Source organism: Rhinatrema bivittatum, chromosome 3, assembly GCF_901001135.1.
Source record: "Rhinatrema bivittatum chromosome 3, aRhiBiv1.1, whole genome shotgun sequence".
NCBI classification, from domain to species: domain Eukaryota; kingdom Metazoa; phylum Chordata; class Amphibia; order Gymnophiona; family Rhinatrematidae; genus Rhinatrema; species Rhinatrema bivittatum.
The window spans coordinates 194131118-194139819 of NC_042617.1; the positions used below are offsets into that span (position 1 = coordinate 194131118).

At 43.2% G+C, this 8702-nt stretch overlaps 1 long non-coding RNA gene across 1 annotated transcript in view; it reads left to right on the forward strand.

Annotated features, from left to right (window-relative positions):
- Window positions 1-8338, forward strand: part of LOC115087191 — a 130941-nt gene extending 122603 nt beyond the window's left edge. The window contains exon 4 of the long non-coding RNA XR_003855455.1: window positions 8212-8338. This is a non-coding gene — a long non-coding RNA (uncharacterized LOC115087191). The remainder of the gene's footprint in view (window positions 1-8211) is intronic.
- The last annotated feature ends 364 nt before the right edge of the window (window positions 8339-8702 follow it).

Below are 8702 nucleotides of genomic sequence, written 5' to 3' on the forward strand. Positions count from 1 at the left end.
GGAAGCACTAGGGAAAATTGTGCTTCCCTAGCACCTTCTCGGCATCGGGCACCCAGGAGAAGTAGCTGTGCGCATGTTAGGAAAATGGACGCCCATAAATTGAGCATCCATTTTCTGAACCTGATCGCCATCAAAACTATTTTTTTCCATGTTGCTGCTTTCTGTGGCTCCTCTGCTTTTCTGTTCAACTTTTGGGGCATCTCAATGCCAGCTCCGGGGCTGGTGTTCATTTTTGAGGGTTAAAATGTGTGTGTTGGGCACACTGTTATTTTTTTACATCAGGGGTACTAGATAATAGCCTCATCAACATGGCATTTACATGTGATATGTGCTATTAGCTATGCACTCGTTTGTATGACGTTTTGGATGCGCTGATCCCCTTATTGCATCAGGGGTTATGGACACACCTGCAACCTCAGGTTAACCTGTGCGCTATCCTGACTGCATAGTATTGCATTGGCCTGTTAGAGAAAGAACTCCCAGCAGCTGCTTTAAAATTTACCGTATTTTCCGGCGTATAAGACGAGTTTTTAACCCCTGAAAATCTTCTCAAAAGTCGGGGGTCATCTTATACGCCGGGGGTCGTCTTATAGGGCGAATAATTACCGTATTTTTTGCTCCATAAGACGCACATTTTTCCCCCAAAAGTGGGGGGGAATATGTCTGCGTCTTATGGAGCGAATATAAAAAAAAATAAAAATCTAACAAAACCCCCCACCCTCCTGACCCCCCCAGACCTGCCAAATTAATTTACTACAACCCCCCACCCTCCTGACCCCTCCCCCCCAAGACCTGCCAAAAGTCCCTGGTGGTCCAGCGGGGGTCCAGAAGCGGTCCGAGAATGATCTCCTGTACTTGGGCCGTCGGCTGCCAGCAATCAAAATGGCGCCGACGGCCCTTTGCCCTTACTATGTCACTGGGGTCGACCAATGGCAGCGGTAGCCCCTGTGACATAGTAAGGGCAAAGGGCCGTCGGAGCCATTTTGATTGCTGGCAGCCGACGGCCCAAGTCCAGGAGATCGCTCCCGGACAGCTCCTGGACCCCCGCTGGACCACCAGGGACTTTTGGCAGGTCTTGGAGGGGTCAGGAGGGTGGGGGGTTGTAGAAAACTAATTTGGCAGATCTTGTGGAGGGGTCAGGAGGGTGGGGGGTTGTATTTAATTAATTTGGCAGGTTTTGGAGGGGTCAGGAGGGTGGGGGTTGTATTTAATTAATTTGGCAGGTCTTGGAGGGGTCAGGAGGGTGGGGGTTGTATTTAATTTGGCAGGTCTTGAGGGTTCAGGAGGGTGGGGGAAGCTGAGGGATTAGTTTTAAAGGGTCGGGTGGGTTTTTTGTTTATCGACTCGGGCGCAGCCGATAAAAAAAAAAAACAAAAAAAAAAAAACCCAATCGGGCCGGATGAAAAAAAAACCACTATGTGAATCGGAACCAGAATCAGAACCGATTCCGGTTCCGATTCACATCTCTATTACCGGTACCTCCTTCTCTGCCTCTCAGATCTCGCACATGCACGTCTGCGCCACTTCACTGCAGTCCTCAGGAGCGAGATCTGAGAGGCAGAGAAGGAGGTACCAGTAATAGGATACAAGGGCGGGCCAGAGGGATGCGTTACCGCTCTGATAGTCTTGGAGATAGGGAGGGCTGGGCAGGCAGGGAGAGCTGACCAATCCAAGCAGGATTTGTATACAACAACCAGCCAATCGCCGGTAAGGTACATCGCTTGCTGTGATTGGCTGGTTTTTGTATACTGGGTACGGTTATGTAGTGACACAGAAGGGTAGTCTTATACGGCGAGTATATCCCAAACTCTATATTTTAACTGGAAAAGTTGGGGGTCGTCTTATACGCCGGAAAATACAGGAATTAATTACTGCAGTCAACCCTTCAAGCAATTTCCCAGCACACTTTTGAAACAAGAAATCTCCTTTCCAGAGTTTAACATTTACAGGAACTCCATTATTGTAGCCAAACTTTCAAGCAGTTTCTCAGCACAGGTCCTAAACAAAGAATCACCTTCCCCGAGCTTAACATTTACAGGAACTGAACTATTGCAGCCAGACATTCAAGCAGTGGCAGGGTTTAGCTGTCAACACTCAATAGTGAACTTAGTAACTTTAAATGAACTCTTAGGAGCTTCAAGCAAATCTCTTTCATAGCTTACTAGAGCTTTTAACATTCCCAAATCCCACATATGTAACATAGGAAAGCAATAAAGTCCCCCGCCTATATCTTATCCCCTTTTATTTATTTATTTATTTATTATTTTGTTATACCGGGTTTCATGACTAGAATCACATCAACCCGGTTTACAATTAACAATATGTGTAAGGTAGAGAGTAACATAGTAAATAATATTCCCAATTCAAACTTCAAATACAGAAAACAATATTATGGATGTGAGAAAGTTACAATAAAACAGGGAAAATTAACTAGGATCTGGAAAGGGGGAGAAAAAAATTCCCTTTTTGCTATACTACTTGATAGTAGAGATGTGAATCGTGTGATCGATCGTCTTAACGATCGATTTCGGCTGGGAGGGGGAGGGAATCGGATCGTCGCAGTTTGGGTTTTTTAAATATCGTGTAAATCGAAAACCGGCACACTAAAACATCCCTAAAACCCACCCGACCCTTTAAAATAAATCCCCCACCCTCCCGAACCCCCCCCAAAATGCCTTAAATTACCTGGGGTCCAGTGGGGGGGGAGGGCGGGAAAACCGGCACACTAAAACAACCCTAAACCCACCCCGACCCTTTAAAATAAATCCCCCACCCTCCCGAACCCCCCCCCCAAAATGCCTTAAATTACCTGGGGTCCAGAGGAAGGGTCCCGGTGTGATCTTTTACTCTCGGACCTCCGTGCGTTGTAGAAATGGCGCCGACGCTACCTTTGACCTGTCATATGACAGGTCAAAGGTAGCGCCGGCGCCATTTTGTTTTTTTGTCCCCCGACGTCAGGAGCATAGGAGATCGCTCCCGGACCCCCGCTGGACCCCCAGGGACTTCTGGCCAGCTTGGTGGGGCCTCCTGACCCCCACAAGACTTGCCAAAAGTCCAGCGAGAGTCCAGAACGATCTCCTACCGCGAATCGTTTTTCCGTACGGAAAAATGATTCGACTGCAGGAGGTCGTTCCGGACCCCCGCTGGACCCCCAGGGACTTTTGGCCAGCTTGGGGGGGGCCTCCTGACCCCCTCAAGACTTGCCAAAAGTCCAGCGGGGGTCCGGAACGACCTCCTGCAGTCGAATCGTGTTGCCATATGGCTGGCGCCATTTTGCGCAGCCGTATGCTGGCCAAAAGTCCCTGGGAGTCCAGCGGGGATCCGGGAGCGATCTCCTACGCTCCTGACGTCGGGGGACAAAAAAACAAAATGGCGCCGGCACTACCTTTGACCTGTCATATGACAGGTCAAAGGTAGCGCCGGCGCCATTTCTACAACGCACGGAGGTCCGAGAGTAAAAGATCACACCGGGACCCTTCCTCTGGACCCCAGGTAATTTAAGGCATTTTGGGGGTGTTCGGGAGGGTGGGGGATTTATTTTAAAGTGTCGGGGTGGGTTTTAGGGTTGTTTTAGTGTGCCGGTTTTCCCGCCCTCCCCCTTCCCCTCCCCCTTCCCCCAATTTACGATTTTTTTACGATAAATCGGGGGAATTGTTATTGTATCGCGGCTCTAACGATTTTTGATGATTTAAAATATATCGGACGATATTTTAAATCGTCAAAAAACGATTCACATCCCTACCTGATAGAGAGAGAGAAAAGCAGGGAATTCTAACTTAACTCTGTGTGAAGGTTCTGTCTGCAGCTGGCTCCCCATCTGTCTCTGCTTCTCCTTCATCCTTTCATTTCATGTGTTCTGTAGCAGGACTGCTGCTGTCACTGGAACTCTGCAATCCCCCTAGACCTGGAACCGGGACTCCTTCTTGTCTCAGAACTCCCTCATTTATAGCACCTTGCCCCCAATTATGGGAAACCTGCAGAGGCACTCTGGCCCCACCCACTCTGGCTCATGCTTTGAGATACTGGGTACCGGGAATTCTGGGACATTTAGTCTTCTTTAGCATTATCTTAGCTTTTCTTTACTTTGACAGGCAGCTAGATCCTGTCTACCGGTGCATTATTTGCACAGGGACTGTCATGAATACTACTAATCCATCTCATGAATCAACAAATCTAAAGGAAAAACCTGGGAGCTTGAGTATCAAAAAGAAGAAAATATAACAGGTAATCAAAACAGGAGGAGAACAAACCCATATGAATTATATATTAATCAACCCATGTTAGTTTAATACCCTTGATTCAAAAACCTACTTATTTATGTAATCAGTAAAATTTTATATTCTGATTCTTTACATCAATGTATCCCTGGACAGATTATAACTATTAAACAAACAAAATAACAATTCCAACTAAAACACACAAACATTTATAGTTAAAATGAAATATGTTATAAAAATTCAAGTAAATGTTAAAACATTAATAAGATGGGTTACTGCTGCCTACCACCACCTTAATGGTTAGATGCTAATCAAAAAATAGTGTACCTAGAATTTCAGGACTCTCAGGCGTCTTCAGATCTAAAAAAAAATATGAATTGGGAGGGGCTCAAAGAATGCGTATCTTGTAATAGATAAAGTCAGCAAACAATTGCAAGGAAGATGAATCAAGTAAGCTGTGCCTAGAGAACTAACTTCTTGGTGCATGCTTTACAAAAGCCTGGAATCAACCCTGCCTTGTGCCCCGTAACTGAGACCTTCCTATTTTGATAAAATATGCACAAGAGGGAACACTAAAGTTAAGAGCAGAGTAGCTCTATTAATCTCATCAATTGTCAACCTTTCCAAAAAGCCTGAGAGAACCAAATTATCTGCGGAATGATTGCCCCCACCTCTATTCCCAGCTTTCATAGCCTCTGTTCTCCTTCCATCAGGCTTCACAGGCTCCACACCTTTCTGCTTCCCATCACTTGTAGTGTAGCTCTCAACCTTTATACACCAGTGCAACCCCTGGGTAGATAGTGACAGATAGAGGTCCCAAAGGCTCATATCTCAAAGGCAGTGTCTGAGGTTAAACCTTCCCATATTATTGCTTGCATAAGACTCTCCAGGATTCCCTCAGCTGGGGGCGGGAAGGGGGGCAGGAGAGACAATGCTTCTAGGCCCTGTAAATTGTTTATATCCCAATTCTCTTTTCATCCTGATAAGCAGCATTGGTAATCACTCATTCAGCCATAGCACTGATAAGCTCTGAATGTCCATCTATTGCATTAAACTCTGGGGCCCTAAATGCTTTCCAACTCACTCTACTGAAACATTGTGAAGTAGGTAGAATATTCTTTACAGCCTGATTTATCTGTTAAAGTGATGTTATACACAGATATTTCTTAATTCATTTGTGACTAAAGTTTTTGGATATTAAAGCCAACTTCTCAGTCAATGTTTTATATTCTTCCCTACCCCCGTGGTTTAGGGCAAGTTAAATTTCCATCTCAAAAGGTTGGAATTTTGTGGGATAGAAAGTCCAGTGTAGATGTTTAAAAAAAAAACATAGTCACATACCACTCCAGTAGTTTTCTTTTTTTTTTTTAATGCTCTTTATTTAACAGATAATGCACACCATGAAAATCAGTACAAATAATGTCATCTGAACAGCCACTAACTCACCTGCCCAAACATTATGACCAATACAAGACATGCAATACTGTAAATCATCCTCTTCACTATAATCACTCCCCCCATGCCCTTCTCTGTCCCTAGATCTTAACACTTATTGCTTCAAATATTCCCAGTATTTTTTCCAAATTTTGACAACTGTTCTTTCTCTTCACTGTACCTGAATGGCACACAGTGAACACCTTATTTTCTATAGCTGCATATGAACCCTGGCGGAGTCCAAGATACTTTTTCTCCTCTCCTTTCTCCCTTTTGGAGAACAATAAGTCATCCCTCCTTCAGGATACAGATGATCCCAGGTTCCTCCAAAGAAAGGAAACCTCACTTTTAAAAGTCAGAGCAATCAAAAGGAAAACGGATTGAGTACCAACTGATGAGAACCCAGTATACTCAAATAAAAGAAAAGAAACAAAATTTTATCAATCTGCAGGATCCCAAAATTAGAAAGGATAGTGAGGGTGGAAGAAAAGTCCCATATCCATAAGAAACCAAATATCTCCATGGAGGTCTGAGTTCTTATATCTAAATTAAAATACTAAAGAGGGCGATAGAAAACTGCCCTTAGGAAGCATAACAAATATTCCACAAGGAAAAATGGTGGTCAGAGTTCATATATCAGAAGAACTCAGCATCCACCATCTCCCACATGGGGGAGATAACCACCCACACTCTTATCTGTGTCCTCCCAAACATGAATTGGTTTATATTGAACTGGTAGAGAACCAGAGGTCTCTACACCAAAGTGATCCAAAACTTCAGAAAATATGACCAAGAATCAGGAAAATTGAGATTATATTTGCACACACACCCCCCCTCCCACCACTACCACCTCATAACAATTGCATTTGCATCCTGAGTCCTGCATTCCCTAATAACAGTGGGGAAACCCAGAAATCAAGCAACACTTCTGCTATCTTGACTCGGGCTGTTCATTCCCAATTGCTATCTGCTCTCTTACTCGGTCTTATTGACTTTACTGCTACTGCTGGTGAGCAAGATTGCAGTATGTTGACAATCTAGAACTACTGACAATGTATACCGGAGCTGCTGCTAACTAGGAGGATAATGTTAAAAGAATTGCATGCAGTGGCATATATGTATATGTGTCCACGTGTAGTTTTGACTTACTATTTTATAAGATGCATGTATCACATATGCATATGTTATAAAATACACATGTTCACTCCATGACATACACACATATGTAGGCCAGTGCACAAATAAAGGTAATGTATTGAAATCACATATTTCAATGCATTAAATGTGAATATTTTACCCATCTATTTGTAAAATAAATGTGCATACATTTTACATGTGAAAATAAAGTACAACCTACTCTTTTGAGTCACGATTTACACCATAAATCGGTGTATTTTTAAACATATACCCATGTGTGAAGTTATCTGATTAGTCCATCAGTTTGCCCAGTTCAGACGTACAGATTAGAAATAAAGTAAGAGAATTGTAGTAACTTTATGTCTTCTAGCTCCACTGGTGCCTTTTGGAGGATCTTGTGACTGATGCATTTAGATGTGCAAATGCAGGAGAAGAGTTTGGAAAAGCAGAAAAGAAAAAGATTGTGCACACTCAATATCTTCTTCTATTTATGAGGAGGCCTGATTCCATGCTGTTTTGCGAATGACAGGAAATTAAATTTAAGGCAGGGGCAGAGATTTCAATCTCGTCAGCCTCCCCCACCTCTTGACATCTCTCTCTATCTGTTGGGTTTGCTAGCAGAAACCCGTATATGTCATTTCTTTCCCTGAGCATGCAGTCCTGTTCTAAAGGGAACAGGGATGGTTAATCTTGCAGCGCTTAAAACAGCAGGAAGAGGGGCTTCCTGTTGCTTTTCTGAAGCATAAATGAGGCAGTTTGTCCAACACATAGATACAGAGGTTTAGGCAAGTTTGCAGGAATGACCTATTAGCTGGACATCGCAAGCAGAGTATCCCGCTGTCACACTTAAAGCAAATCATTATGGTAAAGCTACTCGGGAAAGATGATTACTTGCCATTGTTGTTCAATGAATGGACACATCTGGTATATGCTTCCACCTTTCTGGTCAAGGCTTTTTGGTGACTAAACGTTTTTCCCTTTTTTGATAAGGGTGATAGGATTAAAATCTGCCCCCCCCCCCCTCCTCCCAAGGATGAGAACATTTCTGTAGGATCCCAATGTACAGAAACATGCAGAGGGATCATGGGGTAGTAAACTGAGAATATACAAAATTGAATGTATAGGGTGCATGCAGTACAAACTTTGGAAGAAAGAAGTTTTCAAACAAGAGAGGCCAACTGAATATGAAAAGTGGTTTTGTGCATTCTTTGAATGTGTGTAAGGAAGGAGGTTAAAAGCATGAGGGATGTTCTTGTCCTTGGTCAAACCAGTATCACAAATATATGAGGCCCACTTGAACAAAGAAAGAAGTCTCTTCTGGTTTAATGATCAATCTGCAAAACCTGTAATAATGTCATTTGTTTCCAAGAAAAAAAAATCTTCATGATGACCAACTCTTTTATTCTGTTTGTTCTCTCCGCAGAGACCTTTTCCTTTCTTCATCTCATCTTGTGCTTATCCGTCATTGGTGTCATGATGTGCAGCCTGCAGACTTTTGCCATTTTAATCCCTTGCTCTCTCCCATGTAGACAAAGGACAGGGTTGGTGACCTCTGCTGCTCAAATACTATTAATATCTCTAGTTTTCAGGGTAGCAACAATAAATATATGCATATTGTGGCTCTAGATTGTGGCTCCTTTACATAAAATACCAAGCCTGTTTGTGGTGCTCAAAGCCTAACATTCACAATCCATGTACTGCAGAGACTGCCTGGGAATGTGAACTTTTATTTATGTATGTATGGATTTATTTATTTAACATTTTTTATATACCGATAGCCATTTGCACATCGTACCGGTTTACAAGGAACAAGCTGGAGGCCAGAGGAAATGGCACAACCATTACATGGAACGCATAAGTGAACATTTGAAAGCATTTAAGGAACACAGGAAAACATTTGATAACATATGAAAA